This window comes from Sus scrofa, chromosome 12 (genome assembly GCF_054392235.1).
Source record: "Sus scrofa isolate SSC_HxYL_T2T_F1_AM1 chromosome 12, Sscrofa_HxYL_maternal_Yorkshire_Landrace_v2.0, whole genome shotgun sequence".
In the NCBI taxonomy this organism is placed as follows: Eukaryota; Metazoa; Chordata; class Mammalia; order Artiodactyla; family Suidae; genus Sus; species Sus scrofa.
Genome location: NC_139394.1, coordinates 14,439,066 through 14,461,810, shown reverse-complemented (window position 1 = coordinate 14,461,810; position 22,745 = coordinate 14,439,066). Strand labels below are relative to the sequence as shown.

General features: G+C 39.0%; 1 protein-coding gene and 1 long non-coding RNA gene across 5 annotated transcripts in view; both read right to left on the bottom strand.

Annotated features, from left to right (window-relative positions):
* Positions 1-22,745, bottom strand: part of SMURF2 (SMAD specific E3 ubiquitin protein ligase 2) — a 126,510-nt gene that overhangs the window by 89,842 nt on the left and 13,923 nt on the right. The window lies entirely within an intron of this gene.
* On the bottom strand, positions 11,547-17,727 carry LOC146398059 (uncharacterized). Its single transcript, XR_014820972.1, has 2 exons — positions 13,273-17,727; positions 11,547-11,644 (listed from the first exon to the last, which is right to left on the bottom strand). It is a non-coding gene; the product is annotated as an uncharacterized LOC146398059 (long non-coding RNA).

Sequence of the window (22,745 nt, the reverse complement as noted above, 5' to 3'; positions counted from 1 at the left end):
ATATATACTCAAGACACACAGACTACTTCTGGCCAGTCTACTGCTTATCTAACCAACCAATACCTATACTGCCAGCCTATCAACAACATTCAGAGACTTTGCTTTCCTAATACAGAACAGAGACATCTCATGGCTTTTGGCCTTAAAAGACAAATCCCAGTTCTCCTTCCCCTAATGATGTCCCCCAGATCCCACCTAGACTGTGAGCTAGATCAGGTTCCCTGCTTGACAATACAATTCCTTCATTCAATGCTCAATTTTTGGTCTCTAATAGTCTTTTCTCTTTAATAACTGTTTCTAGGTTTCTCCCCACTATTAAATTCTGATTCATCTTTCCCTTCCCCCCTCAATTTAATAGCATTTCAAATCCACATAGTCAACAAGGCAGTTTAGATATTAATCTTTATCCATCATCCATACACTTTCTATAGTAAATTTTCTAAAACAGAACTCAGGAGTTCCCCTGTGGCTCAGCAGGTTAAAGACCCACGTTTGTCATTGCTGTGGCACAGGTTCAATCCCTAGCCCGGGAACTTCCACATGCCACAGGTGCAGCCAAAAAGAGAAAAACAATTGAAAATACACACATATTGGAGTTCCCATCGTGGCGCAGGGGAAACAAATCCGACTAGGAAACATGAAGTTGCGGGTTTGATCCCTGGCCTTGCTCAGTGGGTTAAGGATCCAGCATTGCCGTGAGTTGTGGTGTAGGTTGCAGACGTGGCTCGATTCTGGTGTTGCTGTGGCTGTGATGTAGGTCAGCGACTACAGCTCAAATTAGACCCCCAGCCTGGGAACCTCCATATGCTGCAGGTGTGGCTCTAAAAAGACAAAAAAAAAAAAAAAAAATCGAATCAAGTAGTGAAGTCAAGAAAGGTAAGGCAGAAAAGTCTCCATTTTATCAATTAGAGCATCATTATCTTCACCGAAGAAGAGTACTGGGCAAAAACTGATTAATACATAAATGAAAGGTGAGAAATGCAGATAGAAATGAGAAGGGATGGCTCTTTTCCAAAAGCCAGACTTGAAAAGAAGAAATGCAGAAGTTAAAGGAAATGAGCTGAAGAAGGACTTTTTAATATGAGAGGCATATGTAGATATTTCGATTCTGAAAGAAGTGGAAAAGGGAACTTGATAGGGTAAAATTCCACATGCCAAAAGGAAAATTAACTGGCCTTAACTGATGAGGAGTCCAAGCTCCTATGATCTACTCTTTCACAAACGCACTTAACCAGTGCCCTCCAAAAACCACCAAAGAAATGTGGCAAGACCTAGATTCTACTTTTGAGCTCATTTCTCATTTTTATACCGTGAATAGGTGTAAAAAAAGTATCCACACAATAATAATATCGAGTGTTTACCATTTCTCAGGCACACGGCTAAGCACTTGATATGGGTTAGTTCATTAAATTCTCTGGATTAATAATATTTATTCCCATTCTACAGAAGAAAACAGAAGTTTAACGAAGATCACCAGTGAAGCTGTACTTGACTATCATATGCCTCTCATCGTCTATTAACCACCCCTAACCCTCTCTGTTTAAAAAAGGGAAAAAGGCAACATTCAATCTCCCTAAGTTTTGACTTAAGTTTGGGCACATTAATCACAAATTTCTCCATTAGCTCAGATGTCTGAAGGTAGAATGGCTAGAGTATTCGGAGTAATCCACACCACATGGTTAATAACTCAGCAGGCCCCAACATTCTCCTAACATCAACACTCCCAGGGAACGTTTGCTAAATAAATGAAATGAATTTCCAATAGAGTTACATTCAGTCAGCTGTTGACAAAGAGATGGGCAGAAAAAAAACCCAAACTTCTTTTTTTTTTTTTTTTAATGTCAGAACCTTGTGGTGCTTTATTATTTTTGTGGGTTTTTTTGTTTGTTTTGCTTTTCTTTTTTTTAATTTTTATTATTTCCCCAATACAATTTTTTTTTCCTGTTATACACCATGGTGACCCAGTTACACATACAAGTATACATTCTTTTTTCTTCCATTATCATGCTCCAAACTTCTCTTAATTCAAAACACTCAGCTCATTTGACATCTGGTTCTAAGGGGCGTTACAAATGTTTCTATCTCCCTTTAACTAAAGGGAAAGGTGATGGAGTTCCCATCGTGGCTCAGTGGTTAATGAATCCGACTAGGAACCGTGAGGTTGCGGGTTTGATCCCTGGCCTTGCTCAGTGGGTTAAGGATCTCGCAGATGTGGCTTGGATCCCGCGATGCTGTAGCTGTGGCGTAGGCCGGCGGCTACAGCTCGGATTAGACCCCTATCCCAGGAACCTCCATATGCCATGAGAGCGGTCCTAGAAAAGGCAGAAAGACAAAAAAATAAAAAATAAAAAAAATAAAGGGAAAGGTGAGACAAAGAGGAACTGCTCAGGGGAAAAATCAAACTGTTCAAAGTCCTTCAGATCTCTCTTTCAAGAGACCTGAACAACTTAGGAAGAGAGTACAACACAGAGCACAGAGACAAGAGTAAAACATATCTGTGTTCAGGAGTTCCTGCCACGGCTCAGTGGTAATGAACCCAACTAGGATCCATGAGGATTCGAGTTCGACCCCTGGCCTCGATCGGTGGTGGGTTAAGGATCCAACGTTGCCATGAGCTGTGGTGAAGGTCGGAGACACGGCTCGGATCCTGCATTGCTGTGACTATGGTGTAGGCTGGTAGCTACTGCTCCAATTTGACCCCTAACTGGGAACCTCCATATGCTGAGGTGTGGCCCTTTAAAAAAACAAACAAACAAACAAGCAAAAATTTGTGTTCAGGAGTTTCCGTCGTGGTTCAGCGGTTAGGGAATCTGACTAGCGTCTGTGAGAACACAGGTTTGATCCCCGGCCTTGCTCAGTGCGTTAAAGATCCGGTGTTGCTGTGAGCTGTGGTGTAGGTCGAAGACACAGCTTGGATCCTGCGTTGCTGTGGCTCTGGTGTAGGCCGGTGGCTTCAGCTCCGATTTGACCCCTAGCCTGGGAACCCCATATGCTGCAGGAATGTATGTATGTATAGGCTTTCTGTTAATTTATGAATTTAATGAAATTCCAATAAAAATACTAGCAATCATTTTCTGGAGCTAGAAAAACTGGTACCTAAGTATATACAAAAATAACACAAAAGAATATGGAGAAAAGGAAAAGCTATGGGGTAAAGGAGAGACCAGCCACTGAAACAAACTACACAACTTCTATAGTTTAAAAAACCAATAGTTTAAAAAATCAAATAAACATAGGTATTGGTGCATTAATAGCCAGACTGATGGAAAAGAATAGAAAAATCCCCAAATAGACTCAATTACTTCATTATTTTCCCATAATATATTTGACATACATCCCTTTATAGAATATATACCTATGAAATACTTGTTTACATAATTTTTATCACTGCAGCTATCAACTGATCTCCAAAAGAGAGACTGCTTCATTCATCTTTCTATCCATCCATGTAGTCACAATACCAAATCCAGAGCCTTTATTTTGACAAAGCAGCAAGCAGAATGAATTAATGAATATCCACAGGCAATGAGGATATTTTACCTCAGAGACAACTGAGAAATAACTGCAAATCCACCAATTACTGGTGAATATCATGTAATACCTTTTTTTGTCAAGGAAGTGTAACTTTTTTTTTCCCCCCTTTGGCTAGACCTGCAGCATGTAGAAGTTGCCAAGCCACAGTGGCAACCTGCATCACAGCTGTGCAATGCCAGATCCTTAACCCACTGTGCCACAAGTGAACCCCCAAGGAAGGCAACTCTAAAGTAACTCTCAAAGTAAAGTCTAAATCTCAAAGATTATTTGCAGCTTGGTGTGTTTAACACTAAAAATGACCATCGCCTAGACACAAAAAGACTGGTGTTTTGTTCCCAAAATGAGGCAAACAACTTTGATGGTTTAAACAACTTTGATGGTTTATTAAAAGTAAAATTTCGAACTGTCAAATACAGTTAGCAGAAACATTAAAAATTACATCGTCCAACTCTTGTTGGCTCCTTTAGGTCTACCTTCAAATGTGGTGATTATCCCAGGGTACCATCTTAGCCCAAGTTTTTTTTTGTCATTGATTATTTTGTCTTTTTTTCTTGGTTTGTTTTTGTTTTTAGTGCTGCACCTGCAGCATATGGAGGTTCCCAGGCCAGGGGCCGAATTGGAGCTGTAGCTGCTGGCCTACACCACAGCCGCGGCAACCAGATCCGAGCCATGTCTGTGACCTACACCACAGTTCACGGCAACACCAGACCCACTGAGTGAGGCCAGGGGTTGAAACTGTGTCCTCATTTCCACTGAGCCACAATGGGAACTCCTGTCATTTATGATTTTATATCTTCCTTCCTAATTTTCTTTTCTGGTCTTATAAAGACCTGCCTGTGATTTCCAGTACAGTGATGAATAAAAAGCAGTATTACTGTAATACTGGACTTTCTGCTCTTATTCTTTACCTTAAAATCAAATCCTCATGGATCCTAGTTGGATTCGTTAACCACTGAGCCATGAAGCTAACTCCTAAGACATGCAATTTCTATCTACGTTTAAATATCTTGTTCAAGGAGTTCCCGTCGTGGCGCAGTAGTTAACGAATCCGACTAGGAACCATGCATGAGGTTGCGGGTTTGGTCCCTGCCCTTGCTCAGTGGGTTAACGATCCGGCGTTGCCGTGAGCTGTGGTGTAGGTTGCAGACTCGGCTCGGATCCCGCGTTGCTGTGGCTCTGGCGTAGGCCAGTGGCTACAGCTCCGATTCGACCCCTAGCCTGGGAACCTCCATATGCCGCGGGAGCGGCCCAAGAAATAGCAACAACAACAACAACAACAACAACAACAACAACAACAACAAAAAAAGACAAAAGATAAATATCTTGTTCAAGTAGCATAATGTGTATATTAAAACAGTAAAGATGTACACCTGAAACTAGCAACAGTGTAAATCAACTACACTCCAATATAAAATAAAAATCAGAGGAGTTCCCTTGTGGCACAGAGGTTAAAGATCCAATGTTATCACTGTAGTGGCTCAGGTTACTGCTGTGGCAAGGGTTTGATATCTGACCTAGGAACTTCCACATGCCATAGGCGTGGCCAAAAAAAATAGCCAAATGCGTACAGCAAATCTAGAAAACTTACACATATACTTAACTATGAACAAGTGGTTATTTCTGGAAAAGAGAGTAATAAGATGAGGTACAGGAGGAACCTGTATTTTTTACTCTATATTGAGATTTCTACAGTGAGCATACAGATTTATAATACTTATGCAAGCGAAAAACAACAAAAATTAAAATGCTCAGTTAACAGCTACTACTTTCTGGCTTTTAAATATTTATATTTCAAAAATTTGCATTATAAAGAGAGATGTATTTGCAGTTTTAAAAAACAATAAAAGAGCCAAGAGTTACTTGCTTTTAATCTAAATTGTTATATATATACATATAAGTAATTAAATGTTTCTCCTTTTGTTCTCCACCTTGCTTCAAAGCCTCTGGATTGAACACAAACTGTCAAATTGCATTTCAAAAGCAGACAATACTGATAATTTGATTCCATATTAACATTTGTCTATTATAAAACCAGAGGGGCACACCATCTAAGTATATTTTTGTCACAGGTCCTTATTTATGTTTTTATTTTATTTTTGTATTTAATGTTCAAATACTCCAAGATGATTAGCATAATACTACAACATGAAAAGTACTGATTCCTCCATGATTTTAAGAAAAAGAATTGCTAGGCAAAACAAAGACAAAAGAATATACAATATTATTAAACTCAATTGCCCTTCATATATAAACATAATGCTCAAACATACTCATATCCCCTTAAAAAAAGATATTAACTATACTAGGTGGCAACTCTAAAGCACACAGTACAACAAACTCTAAATACACTCACAGAGAGTTGTCATAAAACCAACTATCCCATCAAACTCAAATTTATAACATAGAAAAAGGCACTCATCACAGGATAATTTCCATAAAACTATTTCAAGTAGTTAAGTTTTCATTCTTTGAACAGAGGAAAACTAAAATTACAGAAAAGGGTACCATGTTGTGTTTGTACCCCCAAAATGAAGGGGGCAACTTGAACCTCTGTTTCCTTAAAACATAACCTAACTGAAAGCTATAGAAATTCCATATTTATATTTCCTTTTCATACAAATGTTATGTTTTTAGGGTTCCAAGAAACAGGTTTAATTTTTTTTCAATTATTAAAAAAGCTCTAAGTCCAATAATCAGTTGTCAAATATTTCATGCCAGACAAGAGCACCTCAGCACTTTTAAAAACAAAAAAACATTATGTATACATTATGGAAGAATTCTGAAAGTTTAGATTAGACATATTTCCTGCCCTTAAGAATTTTATAGTCTAGTTGGGAAGCCATGACTAAGAAACATAAAGCAACTACTATCAAATTAGTGCTAAACTGAACTACCAAAACATTTATAGTCAGCACAAAAGACAGACCAAAATAGGAAAGTTCAACTAACAGAACAAATATTTATCAATCACACAAGAATATGAAGGAACTACGTGTAGAAAACAAACACCATAACTAAGTTATATCGTCTAGCAATGCAGTTAAGACAAACAAGCACAATAGAAAATATTAAGCACCCTAAGTACAAAGAGTTGTGTGATTTCACAGGACAGAACTCAAACTAGCTTCTAAATAATCTGAAGAAGCTGTACAAGGGAAGTATAACTTTTAACTAAACTCTAAAGATGGGTATGATTTTTAATCAGTAGAGATGAGTCCAGAGAATGAATAACTCAGGAGAAAGAAAGACAAAATTTTTAAATGGAAAAGGGCAAAGTATATGAGAGGGTAAAAAGAAACATTTGGAGTTCCCTGGTAGCCTAGTGAGTTAAGGGTCCAGCATTGTCACTGCTGTGGCAGCGCAGGTTCGATTCTTGGCCCAGGAATGTCTGTATGCCACAGGCACAGCCAAAAAACAAATAAATAAAATAAAAAGTTCTCTAGAACCAAGGGGAAAAGACGAAACATGAAACAGTAAGGTTTAAATGGCAGACTGGGTTAATTATTTGAATGACTTGAATGACAGGCCAAGAAGTCTGGATCTTATCCTGCCAACAGTATGGAAATACTAAGGGTTTCTGACCAGGAGAAAGAACTAACCAAAGCGAAGCTCTAATCTAAACTGATAATGATGTTCAGAATGGGCTGCAGAACAAAGACTCTAAGCTGAGAAACCATCTGTCATTTGTGGCAACCATCTCAATCTGATGTAATAATGACTGTATTATGATAGTGAAATGAGTAAGAACAGTTGAGGAAGGATGGGTCCAGAGATTTCAAAGGAGAAAAAGGTCTTGAGAATTAGGGTTTGGAGGAATGGGGAATTAACTATAAATCCAAAATTCCTCCCCTGTTTGGAAATGTTTATAAACTCTGGACTACCTATTGGATAAAATGCAGACTCCTTAGCCTATCATTTAATTAACTATACAATCTGACCTCAGGTGTTCCTTTCTTCCCCTCCCTACCCTACTCTAAGCACTTGACATTTTGTATCTTTTGCTTTTGTTCATGCTTTTCTTTCCACCTGGAGATTGGAACAGTTTAGACCACTGGAATTAGGTGAACTGAGAATGAGACAGAAGAAGTTCCCAAAGAGAAGGGGGCAAAACTGCAAGCATCCTTTACTTCAGCAGCTGTCACTTTACAAAATTGGTGAAACTGGCAACTAATTACCTCTGGGGGAGCCACATTAAGAAACAGCTGAGAAAACAGAGCTTCCTTACAAAACTAAAAAGTTACTATATGATCCAGCAATCTCACTCCTGGGCACAAACCCAGAAAAGACAAAAACTAATTCAAAAAGACACATGCATTCCAATGTTCACAGCAGCACTATTTACAATAGCCAAAACGTGGAAGCAACTTAAATGTTCATCAACAAATCAATGAATAAAGAAAATATGGTATATGTACTATGGAATACCACTCAGCCATAAAAAAGAAATTATGCCATTTATAGCAACATGGACAGACGTAAAAAGTAAATCAGAAAGAGAAAGACAAAACATCATATGCTATCACTTATATGTATAATTTTAAAAAACTATACAAATAAACTTATCTACAAAACAGAGACTCACAGACACAGGAAAAAAAATTACGGCTACCAAAGGGGAAGGAGGAATAAATGAAGAGTTTGGGATTAACAAAAACTACTGTGTTATATAAAATAAACAACAGGACCTACTGTACAGCACAGAGAACTACATTCCATACGTTATAATAACCTATAATAGAAGAGTCTGAAAAAGAATATATAATGTATAACTGCATCACTTTGAGGTACACCTGAAACTAACATAATATTGTAAATCAACTAGACTTCAATTTAAAAAAAAAGAAAAAAGGAAAACTAGGGAATAGATAGAAATGAATAATTTCACAGTCTTTTGTACAATTTGCCACAATATACATTTAGCTTATTCAATGTTTTTAACTTTGTAAAATCACGCAGAAAAGATATAAAAACTGGTTAACAACCTGTTTCTTCAAGTCACCTCAAAATCAATCACAACATCAGAACAAGTCCTAAAGTCTTGTTCTTCACAGTTCAAGTCAAACAACTACCCAAGGCAACTGTGTTCTTTCTCCCCCCTCATTGTGCAACGAAGTTTAAACCTTTTAAATAGAGAAAAAAAAGGGGGGGATGTCCTTGACTGCAAATCAATATAAATTTATTTATTTTGTTTGTTTGGTTTTTTTTTTTTTTTGTTTTTTTTTTTTTTGCCTTTTCTAGGGCCGCTCCCGTGGCATATGGAGGTTCCCAGGCTAGGAGTCCAATCAGAGCTGTAGCCACCTGCCTACGCCAGAGCCATAGCAACACGGGATCCGAGCTGCATCTGCAACCTACACCACAGCTCACAACAACACTGGATCCTCAACCCACTGAGCAAGGCCAGGGATCGAACCCGAAACCTCATGGCTCCTAGTTGGATTCATTAACCACTGAGCCACGACGGGAATTCCCAATATAAATTTATTTTTAAATGTAATAAAATAAAGTAATCCCGATTAAAACATATTTCTGGGTCACATATTATTAAAAAAAGAAAATGCTTCAATACGATTCCAAAATGGAAAGTTATCTCTGAGTAATGACTTATATTCTAAATAATTAGTAATTTTCTAAAAATAATTAGTAATTTTCAAAATTTCTAAAATGTTATCTGTATTTTTCTGTAATAAGTTTTTCTTGATGTTACAAAACTGACAAATATTTCTACCTTTACATCCTAATGGACTTAAACTGAGGATTTATTATTTAATAAGCTTTGATTCCTCCTTATATTCTTAATACAAATTACACAAAATAAGTGCCTTCCTCCAAAGAGGTTTCAGCCTAATAAGAGACATGACACAGCATTAAGCTCAGTAACTGCTCAACAAAAAGGGTACAGAAAAGTACACTAGTCCTTAAGTTTTACCGCCAAAATTAACTAAAAGTTTGGGAATGTGTATTCTGTCCAATTTCCTACCCCACTTATGGCTTCAATGTGAAAATGCTGCGATACAAGATCCCAAAACAGCCATTAAGGTATTACTAACTAGGGCAGAAATTTACATTGAGAGTCTCATTATAGAGATTTACATTGTAGAAAAAATTAACACAGAAGATACAGCTGTCCCCAAAATACCCATTCTTCAACAACCTTCCTAAAACATGTGTTTGAGAGATGCACACTTTAACCTTTTAAGAATATTTCTAGAATTTTTTTCACATTTCCTTAACAGAAAAGTACAAAACTTTTATTCTTCATAATGATGACTATTTGAAATGTCTCATTTTAGGTTAATCACTTATTGAAGTGTAGTTGCTATATATTACGTAAGTTACAGGTGTGCAAAATAGTGATTCACAATCTTTAAAGGTTATATACTCCATTTATAGCTATTATAAAATATGGGCTATACTCCCTGTGTGGTACAACATATCCTTGTAGCTTATGTTATACCTAATAGTCTGTACCTCTTAATCATGCTGCCCTTCTCCTAGGTTAGTTACATTTTAAAACTTTAAGGGTTTTTGGAGTTCGCATCGTGGCGCAGTGGTTAACGAATCCAACTAGGAACCATGAGGTCGCGGGCCCGATCCCTGCCCTTGCTCAGTGGGTTGAGGATCCGGCGTTGCCATGAGCTATGGTGTGGGTTGAAGACGTGGCTCGGATCCCGTGTTGCTGTGGTTCTGGTGTAGGCTGGTAGCAACAGCTCCGATTAGACTCCTAGCCTAGGAACCTCCGTATGCCGCCAGTGCGGCCCTATAAAGACCAAAAAAAAGAAAAAACTTTAAGGGTTTTGGTTCTTCTTTATTTTTTAGGATCACACCTGCAACAAATGGAAGTACCTCCGCTAGGAGTCGAATCAGAGCTGCAAATGCCGGCCTATGTCACAGCCTCAGCGGATCCAAGCCGCATCTACAACCTACGCCACAGCTTGGGGCAATGCCGGATCCTCAACCCACATCCTCACAAAGACAATACCAGGTCCTTAACCTGCTGAGCCACAATGGCAACTCCTAAGGTGTTTTAACACAGTTTATCACTCAAGAGAAATTCCTATCAGTTCTTAGATTCATCTTAATCATTACACATACTGTTCAAGAAATTTAAAAGCTCATCATGTAACAAAAATGACACTAAGGACTTTGAAGACAGTGTTATTTAATAGGGGAATGTACACCAAACAGGAGACAGGAGATCACTGTTGAGTAAAGTCACTTAACCTGAGCTTCTTTTTCTGTGGCATGAAATTGGACCCTAGGGGCAGGGGCAGTACACATATACAGTCCAGGCGATTCACAGAACTCAAGTGGAGCCAATTCACAGACTTCTTAAAGGTCTACATATCCCAGGTTAAGGTAATTTGTACTTGGTTCTCAGCCAGCTCTAAAACTTGAGTGTTTCTATTTCAGGTATTTTTAGCAATAAAGCCAGAAGGTAACTGAACAAAGGGGAGAAAAAGAAAAAAGTTCTAACAATAAAAGCGTGATCAACAGCACTAAGAGAAGTCCATCAAACTCAAGATTCTTTAAACATGCCATTTCTCTCAACTACAAAATTGTCAAACACTAAAAAACTGATAATGTTCACGACTGCAATGTTTTTTCACAAGATTGTATTTTGTTCCTTTATAAACAAGAGTCCCGACACAGATCCTCTTCCAAGAAAAACTACAAAGGCATTGCAGAGACTTTCAGTGAGTCTTCTTCCCTGGGCTTTAGGTTTAGGACTTTCTTTTGCCTCTCTCTGCCCTTCCTTCTGTGGCCCTTGTATTCATCCTTCAGTGTATTTTCCCTCATTTTGATGGACATATCCTTCAGTAGCTTTCCAAAAAGGGGTAAATAGAAATAATTTTTTAAGATCTGGCATGCCCCCATAATGCCTTTATACTGCTTTCATACTTGATTGCACAAATGGTTGGGTTCTAGGCAAGAAGTCATCTTCCCTCAGAATTCCAAAGGCATTGCTCAACTATCTTCCCAGTTCTGATACCGCTGTTGAGAGATCAATGTTATTTCTTTTCGTTCTTTTTTTTTTTTTTTTTTTTTTTTTGTGGCTGCCCCGAGGCATATTGAGTTCCCAGGCCAGGGATCAGATCTGAGCCAAGTTGACCTAGCCACTGCAACACTGGATCCTTTAACCCACTGTGCCAGCTGGGAACAGAACCTGCATCTTGGCACTGCAGAGATGCTGCCAATCTCATCTCACCATAGCAGCAACTCATTATTATTAATTATTATTATTATTTTAGGGCCGCATCTGCAGCACTCGGAGGTTCCCAGGCTAGGGGTTGAATCAGAGATCAGAGCTGTAGCTGCTGGCCTACACCACAGCATCGCCAGATCTGAGCCACTTCTTTGACCTACACCACAGCTCACGGCAATGCCGGATCCTTAACCTACTGAGCAAGGCCAGGGATTGAACCTGCGTCTTCATGGATGCTAGTAAGATTTATCTCTGCTGAGCCATGATGGGAACTCCCATTATTTCTAATTCTTCATGTGCAAGTGAAAGTTTAAGGAGTGAAGAAGCCCTCACTCCCGGAACTAGCAACTGATAACTTTCACGTTGGGTGACTTAACTATTTCATTAGAAGACTCTACATATCAGTACTTATTAGTGCTTTCTGTACAGCTGGCAATGTTTTCATAAAAGAGAAAAGATTTAATTGGTTGCTAGTGTTTGTGGAGCTGAACAGTATACAAGGGGGCAGGGAGTTTCACTATTTCAGATGCTGCCATTTTCCTCACTTTCAGGGGTGCATTTCTCCCCAACCTTCCACAATGCCAGGTATCCTTGGCTCTGGAGTCAATTTGGTTAACTTTCTCCACAAAATGTCTTTAACTTTCTGTGAGGGTTGAGGAAGAAAAGTCACATGGCTGCCTAGGATGATGTACCTAGATACAGACTCAATCTTTTTTTTTTTGTTTTTTTTAGGGCCACGCCCATGGCATATGGAGGTTCCCAGGCTAGGGGTGGAATCAGAGCTGTAGCCGCCAGCCTACGCCAGAGCCATAGCAATGCGGGATCCAAGCCGCGTCTGCGACCTACACCTCAGCTCACAACACCACCAGATCCCCAAACCAATGAGCAAGGCCTGATATGGAACCAGCGTCCTCATGGATACTAGTCACATTTGTTACCACTGAGCCACCACAGAACTCCCATATGTACAGACTTTAAATCACTTCTCGTTTTCAGCCTCACATCTCACCTGCACCCTCAGATAACTGATGCCTCAAATTCCTGAGTCTTTAGCGATCTGTAATATGAACTAGCTGTAGCACAGCAAGGCAATTTTCTCCTTTCTGCAGATACTTTATAGTCTACTTTCTCAGCTATATTACCTTAACCACCTTCCTTCCATATTCCTGAGATTTTTCTGATATCACTTATTTGCTGTCTCCTCTTCTGTTCTTTTTGCTCTTGTAGCTGCATGCTGTTCTTATCACTTTACCACAACCGAATGAAGCTTGGCAGAGAAAGGAAAAAAATATTTGGTTAATATCCTGTGCTTAAAAAGACAACAGTTCTTGGAGTTCCTGTTGTTGCTCAGCAGATTAAGAACCTGAGTAGCATCCATGAGGATGTGTGTTCATTCCTTCGCCCACTCAGTGGGTTAAAGATCAGCACCGCCACAAGCTGTGACATAGGCAGCAGATGCAGCTCGGATGTGGTGTCAGCTCAGAGCTGGTGTCACTGTGGTTGGTGTAGGCTGGCAATTGCAGTTCTGATTCAACCCCTAGCCTGGGAACTGCCATATACCACAGGTGTGGCCCTTAAAAAAAAAAAAGACACAGTATTGAATCATTTTTATCTAACGCTAATATGTATCCTGGTTTGCATCCAGGTTTTGTGGAGCCTGGAGTTTATATAATTTGGGGGCCCCTACTTTAGAATAAGAATACAGGGAGTTCCCATTGTGGTTAACAAAGACGACTAGGAACCATGAGGTTGCGGGTTCGATCCCTGACCTTGCTCGGTGGGTTAAGGATCCGGCGTTGCCCTGAGCTGTTGTGTAGGTCGCAGACTCGGTTTGGATCCAGCGTTCCTGTGGTGTAGGCCGGTGGCTATAGCTCCGATTAGACCCCTTACCCCGGGAACCTCCATATGCCCCAGAAAAAAAAAAGAATAAGAAAACAGAATTAGGTATGAAAGCAAATATTCCACTTCAAGTAAGAAATCATAAATTTGAACAAGCTGACAAATTTCACAAACATAAAAACCAGAAAGTAATATTTTGTTAACTGACACAACCTATAACATTTTTTCCCCAAGTTTTCTGGCTATATACTCTTAGAGTACCTTTTCCCATATGATTTTTTTTTTGCAATTTGTTTTATTGAGATAGATGTAACATAACACAAAATTGACCATTTTAAATTGTGCAACTCAACGGTTTTTAATATATTCCAACAATGCTATACAACCATCACCACTATCTAATTCCAGAATATTTTCATCATCTAGAAACAAACCCCATACCTGGAAGTCTTTCCCAATTCTCCCTTTCCCCTGGCAACCACCAAAATATTCTGTATCTTTACAGATTTTCCAACTAGAACTACGTGATATCTGACCCTTTGCGTACAGCTTCTTTCATTCAGCATAATGTTTCTGAGGTTCATTCATGTTGTAGCCTGTATTAGTACTTCATTCCCTTCTACAGGTGAATACTACTCCATTGTACAGATATAGCACATTTTGTTTATTCATCAGTTAATGAACATTTGGTTGGGCTGTTTCTACCCAACTATTTTGGCTATTATGAATAACGCTACTATGAATGTTTGTGTACAAGGTTTTGTGTGAACACATGCTTTCAATATAGTTATATAGAAAACACGGTCACTGTCATGGTACAGGTTCAATCCCTGCGCCAGGAACTTCCACATGCTGTGGGTTCTCCCCCAAAATAAATTAATTAGTTACATAAATGAAAGATTTTATAGTTTTAGCTGTTACATTTAGATCTTTAATCTACTTTGAGTTAATTTTTTTATAGTGTGTGAGAAATGACAGCCCAACTTCATTCTTTACCATGTGGATATCCAGTTGTTCCAACACCCTTTGCTGAAAAGACTAACCTTTGCTCATTAAATGGCCGTGGCACCCTTAACAAAAAAAAAAAAAAAAAAAATCAACTGAACATAGATGTATGAGTTTATTTCTGGACTCTTGATTCTATCCACTGACCTGTATGTCACCCCTTATACCAATATCATATTTTCCCATGAGTTTTATAATGTTATCTTCTATAGAGATAATGGAAAAATAACTCAGTCCTTTCTCTAGCATAGTTGAACACATTTTTGTTGTTGTAAAACTTAGAAAAGTTTCTTTTAGCACAGGGCCATTATTGGTAATGTTATGTAAACTTTTAGGATTGTGGTCAAACTTGGGAAAACTATTAACAAGTCTCTTTCACATGAAGCTTTAAGATGCAGGAGAATATTTCACAGACTGGCCTTTTGGCATCAAACTTCGTTTTTCCTACACTAACCACATACTTCAGGTGCCAGATGCCATGAGATATAATCCTATGCTCTATCATCTCTACCCCTGCATGTTTATGTCACAATGCCAAATGAGTTAATACAATGTGCAGTATTCCTAGAAACCATCCCCATTCTGGGATGGCTAGCAATACCTTGACTGTACATGAAGAGACTATGAGCCATATAAACATATCCTCCTAAAACCCAACTAAATGTATCCCCAAGTCAGTTTTTCCACAGCCAGATGTCCAAAATACCTACAGCCATTCCAGTGCCACCAACATGAGAAGTATAATAGAAGGGAAATAGGTATCTTAACTGATTGTGGTTGAAATATTGTACATTTGCAAATCCTTCATAACCATGTGACAATGTACAGGAAATGTTTCTTGATCTGGGCATTGGTTATGTAGGTGTGTTAAGTGTATGAAAAGTTTTAAGCTACACACTGCACACTTATAATTTTTGTACTTTTTCTGTATGTATAATGAATGCCAATAAAACAATTTTTTTAATTGACTATGTAAACTCATTTCCAGGGCGCTTCCCAAGCCCTTAGAATCCTAAAGTTAAGCTTCATTAGTTTCACAGTAAACTCATCTCTATATTTAGCAAACTAGATGCACAAGATGTGGTTCTAGTACCACCTTGGAGACCTGGATCTTTCCAACTAGCCATGGAACTTAGAGAAGATACACATGACCTCCCTGAGAAAGTTACTCACTTAAAATGGGGAGAAGGTTAGTACAAACTCTAAGGCATCTTTCTGGTAGTTGTTATTCTGCCAATAATTATTTAGAGTACCTCCTAAGTGTTTATATTACAGTAGGCAAATGAAACACACACAGTCTCTGCCCTGCAGGAGCTCCCAATCTACCAGAGATAAAAGCTAAGGAAATCTGAAAAAAGTATGGAATTTAGTTAATAATATCTGTCACTGGGAGCTCCTGCTGCAGCTTTGAGGGTTACAAACCCAATTAGTATCCATAAGGATGCAGGTTCAATCCCTGGCCTTGATCAGTGGGTTAAGGATCTGGTGCTGTGGGATCTGGATCAGATTCCACATGGCTATGAAGTAGGCTGGCAGCTGCAGCTCCAATTTGACCCCTGGTCTGAGAATTCCCATATGCCACAGGTGCGGCCCTAAAAGCAAAAATCATCATCTGTCACTACTGATTTTTTTCTTTTCTTTTTTTTTTTTTTTGTTTTTGTTTTTTAGGGCTGCACCCATAGCATATGGAAGTTCCCAGGTTGGGGGTTGAATTGGAGCTACAGCTGCCAGCCTATGCCACAGCAACTCCAGATCTGAGCCACATTATCTGTGACCTACACCACAGCTCACTCCAACACCAGATCCCCTACCCACTGGATACTAGTTGAATTCATTTCCGCTGAGCCATGAGAGGAACTCCTGATGAATTAATTGTGACAAATGTAAAATCAGTAATAGGGGAAACTGGATAGGGAGTATACAGAAACTGAAAATTCTTCCCAGTTTTTCTGTAAATCTAAAACTAATCTAAAATTTAAAGTTTTTTAAAAGACAATAAACACAAAGAAATGAATATGAATATAAATCATAATCAAGTCCTCTGAAGTTAACAGTATACTGTGATAGAGAATAATGAGGGTAGAATCTACTTTAGACACAGTATTTAGGAGCTCTTTGAAATGATAAACCAAGACAGAAAAAGTAATTAAGTTAACTGGAGTAAAAAGATCCCTGCTGAATTCCTGCTGTGGCACAGTGGGTTAAGAATCCCACTGCAGGAGTTACCTTTGTGGCTCAGCAGTTAACGAACCCAACTAGGATCCATGAGGTTGCAGGTTCAATCCCTGGCCTCAATCAGTGGGTTAAGGATCCAGTGTTGCCATGAGCTGTGGTGTAGGTTGCAGATGTGGCTCAGATCCCTCGTTGCTATGGCTGTGGCGTAGGGTGGCAGCTGTAGCTCAGATTCAACCCCTAGCCAGGGAACTTCCATATGTCGCACCCGAGGCCCTAAAAAGCAAAAAAAAAAAAAAAAAAATCCCACTGCAGCAGTTCAGGTTCAGGTTACTATGGAGGGGCAGGTTCAATCCCCAGACTGGTGCAGTGGGTTAAAGGATCCTCAGTGCAGTTGCAGCTCAGATTCGATCCCTAAATCCAAGAACTTCCAAATGCCCCAGGTGTGACCATTTAAAAAAAAAAAAAAAAAAATCCCTGCAAAAAAAAGGGGATGGAGAGGCCTTCACGTAGGAAAAAGACTGGCCTTTTCAAGAAATCAAAACACTATCAAGGTTACTAAAAGGATAATGAGCAAAGGAAAGATCAGTCAGCAGGGCCAGATTATACAGAATCTTGTGCAAATAATGTCTATTTTACTCAAAACATAATGGAAAGCCATTGGAAAGCTTGAAGCAGGGGAGTAAAATTTTCCAATTTATATTTTCTTTTTTAATTTATGAAACTGCTCCATGGAGAATGGATCATAAAAGGGTTAAAGAAAAATCATGCAGGGAGTTCCCATTACAGCTCAGCAGTAGAACCAGACTAGTATCCATGAGGATGCAAGTTTGACCCTGGCCTCGCTCAGTGGGTTAAGGATCCAGCATTGCAGTGAGCTGTGGTGTAGGTCACAGACTTGGCTCCGATCTGGCGTTGCTGTGGCGTGGTACGGGCTGGCAGTTGCAGCTGCATTTTGACCCCTAGCCTGGGAACTTCCATGTGCCACAGGTGCAGCCCTAAAAAGCAATAAGAAAAACCATGCAGGCCTGCATACCTGATGAGGGAGGACTGAAATTCTTTGATTATTAGCCCTGAATTATAATATTTTTTCAATATAAAAATCATTCCAGAGAATTAAGTACTTGAATTCACATATTTCCCTAAAATATTTTATTCAAATAATACCTGCATTCTTTCTTTTTACCAGTCTGCCTCTGTTTCCATTGAGTATCTTTTTCATCCTTTACCAAATTAATTTATGGATTTTTATACTTCAACAGCAAATTATAACTCTTCTAGAAACTGTTGAACATTTTTATGCCATTTCTCTATAATAAAATTCCTGAAAATTTCAAAAGCAGAACATTTAAATAACTAAATTATAAAAGCTGGAAAACAGTATGTATTAGAATAGGATACCATGGAGTCCAACCCCTAAAACAAAAGAAGCAGCAGTAGCTACCACCGCTATCACCTATAACAATTTTTAAAATGGCTGCAAATTCTCTGCCATTTTCTTCAAGAGATGGAATCTATGTTCTTTCCCCTTGAACCTAGAAGAGCCTGTAACTCACTCACTATAATCAACAAAATACAACAAGGACTTTTCTAGGCTAAATCAGAAAAGGAGATGCAACTTTCACCTTGTTTCCTGACAATTTCTGCTGGTGGCCTATGTAGTCACATTAGCAGTTTAACTGCCCTGGAGCTGCCATAAACTAGCCTGTGCAGTAAAACCACACAGCGTGGCCATTAGATGCCCTGAAGAGAGATAAATGCCTAGCCAGCCCTCAGCTATTCCAGCTCCAGCCACCATCTGAATAAAATACATGGCAGACTATGAGCCAAAACCACCCAGCAGAGACCTTTCCAAAGTCCTGACCCACAGGAAACACGAGAGAGAATAAAAATTGTTTGTTTTTTAGGCCTTTAAGTTTTGGAGTAATTTTTATGCAGCAATTCTAACAAGCCTTGCAGCAAAGATATGACAATTTAGTTCAACTAACTGGGAGGAAAGGAAGAACTGGCTAGCAATAACGTTGAATTTTCCAATAGAGGCCAGCTTTCATTTATTTAAGAGATTTGAAAAAGCAACAGAATAACCCAGAGAAAGTCTAATAATAAGTAAGGCACATTCTTCCTGAAATCAGTATAATTGTACGGCCTTACAGCCTCTACAGATTGTTTCCCTGCATCATAATTCTCCCACAGTAAAACAAAGTTCATAAATACACTTAACATGCCACTGAGCAGCCAAATCAGAGTCTTGCATTATAATCCTTCTAAACATAGAAGTTATCTATCTATTATGGCCTAAATTAATTCCTGGCCTTTCTTCAACCAAAATGAGTCAATTATTGCAGAAGCATCAAAACTGCCAAACAGAGCAAAAATTATTAGATGTACTCTTTGAACTAAAAATCACCACAGATTACTAGTAAGCAGGACAAATCTTTTAAATTATGTCTCTCGTTCATCTCTTTTTTGAACTTTCAGTCATTTAATTAACAAATTATCTAATGAGCACTGTGGGTAGGCCAATATGAATAAGAACTAGTTCACAGCTACAGAGGAGCTCACAGTGCTGTGAAGGAAATATCAATTACGACTAATGAATTTTAAGTCAGTATAATAAATAACACAATGAAGTATGTTAACATATTGTAGGAATATAAATAAAGATATTCTAGATGTTTCTATGTACTCCTTCAGATCCATTCTCCATCCTTTAACCAGCGCTTAGTGTTCTAGGAGGCTGACCTTTATGGATACATGAGCTAGGCTCCCTTACCCCCTGGCTTCATTGTTTGAGAACCAACAGGAAGGGTCTCTAGGTTTCCATGACCACTCTCTCTTTTTCCCTTTCTTGCCCAAAGATGGTGTGACCTGCTACCACTGCTAGTCTTTAGGTACTGCACTATTCCCTTAACTGTACCCATTCATTGTAAGTAGTCCCTTCACAACATTCTTTCACCTTTTGTGAAAATGTTACCTGTTTTTTATTAGGCCCCCAACCATGAGAGAGGAGCACCTAACTCAGACTAGGGAAGTTGGGAAGACTTCTCAAAGGAGATAATGCTTCAGCTGTCTTAACAGCCCAGTAAATTAGGCAGGACGACTAGGTAAGGAAGAAAGCACTGTAATATAGTCAAAGGAAACAGAACCATTAAAACTTGGAGATATAAGAAAATTTGAATAACGAAAGGTGAAGAATTCAGGGCGGTAGAATGTAAGGTTATGAAGGGAAACAAGGCTAAAACCAAATCATAAAGGGTTTTTAGATAAAGGTAACAGACCTAGTTTCTATAATAAATTCAAAGAAAAAAGGCAGGCAGAAGAATGGGCCTTTTCTTTAAAAGAGACCTCAGACATACCAGCCAAGTACAATGTGTACATCTTTTCCGCATCCCGATTAGAACAAACGCAACTATAAAAAAGGGGAGGGGAGAAAAAGGTAAAGAAAAATTGGAAATTCATCTCTTCACAAGATGGATGAAGCTTTTTTTCAACTAGTTCATTGTCTATCAGTGAATATTTAAATATTCTATTCCTATTTTTATAAATGTAAGTGATAAGGAATCTTTTTATGATTTTTATTTTTTCCATTATAGTTGATTTACAGTGTTCTGTCAATTTCTACTGTACAGCAAAGTGACCCAGCCATACATATATTCTTTTTTTTTTTTTTTTTTTTTGTCTTTTTGCTATTTCCTGGGCTGCTCCCGCGGCATATGGAGGTTCCCAGGCTAGGGGTCAAATCGGAGCTGTAGCCACCGGCCTACACCAGAGCCACAGCAACGCGGGATCCGAGCCACGTCTGCGACCTACACCACAGCTCACGGCAACGCCGGACCCTTAACCCACTGAGCAAGGCCAGGGACCGAACCCGCAACCTCATGGTTCCTAGTCGGATTCGTTAACCACTGCGCCACGACGGGAACTCCAGCGCCATGACGGGAACTCCAGCGCCACGACGGGAACTCCTTCTTTTTCTTACATTATCCTCCATCATGGTCCATCACAAGTGACTAGATATAATTTCCTGTGCTACACAGTAGGATCTCATTGCTTATCCATTCCAAATGCCATAGTTTGCATCTATTAACCCCAAAACTCCCAGTCTATCCCACTCCCTCCCGCTTGGCAACCACAAGTCTGTTCTTCAAGTCCATGATTTTCTTTTCTGTGGAAAGGTTCATTTGTGCTGTATATTAGATTCCAGATGTAAATGATATCATACGATATTTGGCTTCCTCTTTCTGACTTCACTTAGTATGAGAGCCTCCAGTTCCATCCATGTTGCTGCAAATGGCATTGTTTGTTTTTATAGCTGAGTAGTATTCCCTTGTGTATATATACCAAATCCTCTTAATCCATGCATCTGTTTATGGACATTTAGGTTGTTTCCATGTCTTGGCTATTGTGAATAGTGTGGCAATGAACATACGGGTGCACATATCTTTTTCAAAGTTTTGTCCAGATATATGCCCAAGAGGGGGATTCCTGGGTCATATGGTAGTTGTATATTTAGTTTTCTGAGGAACTTCCACACTGTTTTCCATAGTGGTTGTACCAATTTACATTCCCACCAACAGTATAGGAGGGTATCCTTTTCTCTACACCCTCTCCAGCATTTGCTATGTGTTGTTAATGACGGCCATTCTGAACAATGTGAGGTGATACCTCATAGTAGTTTTGACTTGCATTTCTCTAATAATTAGTGATGCTGAGCATTTTTTTCATGTGCTTGTTGGCCATGTGCCTATCTTCTATGGAGAAATGTCTATTCAGGTCTTTTGCCCATTTTTCAATTGGGTTGTTGGGTTTTTTGCTGTGGAGCTGTATAATAAGTTGTTTGTATATTTAAGAGATTAAATCCTTGTCAGCTGCATCATTTGATACTATTTTCTCCCATTCCATAGGTTGTCTTTTTGTTGTTTTATGAGGAAACTTATTTTTAAGAAAATTGTTTGTAATGATAAGCTAACAAGCTGATCAGGTCCCTAATTTTGTTGAAATTGAAGGACTGTAAACCACCTTACTTGTGAAGATTCTAGTCATCGGAGTCATTGCCTTCTTGGCAACCTCATCAATATTCTGATTTGTCTCTTTGTGTTGGAAAGGCCTCTTACCATAGGACAATGTACTATTTGGGATGGCCTCAGATGTGCCTTTCTTTTGTAAAGTGAGAGGAAGAAAATATGAAAAACTGAACAATTTTAGAGTCTGAAAATTGAGCTCCCTTAAAAATATACATGGGTTTTCTTTTCTTCTTCTTTTTTTTTTTGCAGCAGCACCCCCAGCAAATGGAAGTTCCCAGGTCAGGGATCAAATCCAAGCAGAGCTGTGACTTACGCCACAGCTACAGTTCATTCTTTTATTTCACCCTCATTGTGTGTAACACTCTCTCACTGACTGTTCAGTTATTTCATCCATCATCGAGTCTTGTTTGTTTACACTCCAAGTTCCCTGAAAGATCAGAGTCCAAACCTTTTCTTGAAATCCCAGAACCTACACCTCAGGGTAAGGTTCATGTAAGACTCTCAACAAATATTTAATATGTAAATATCTCATCACCATTCCAAGTCCTCTTTCTAGTTGGAGAAAAAAAGACAAGAGAGAAACTCTGGAAATCAGAAGAAACTTGAAATATCATCACCAACCCTATTTTAAAGTAAAAAACTGGTTTACTATCTAAGCTTTACCACCTATCTAAAATAAGGAAGATTCAAAATAGCTGGGAAATAGAAAACTAAAATGTATAAAGATTCATATTTTACTGCAAAATACTTTTGGTACAACTAGCCTCATTTCTACAGGATGGAACAGTTGTATTAATTGTTCCCTCAAAAATCTATTACTATTCTCTGGAGTTCCCGTCGTGGCGCAGTGGTTAACGAATCCGACTAGGAACCATGAGGTTGCGGGTTCGGTCCCTGCCCTTGCTCAGTGGGTTAACGATCCGGCGTTGCCGTGAGCTGTGGTGTAGGTTGCAGACGCGGCTCGGATC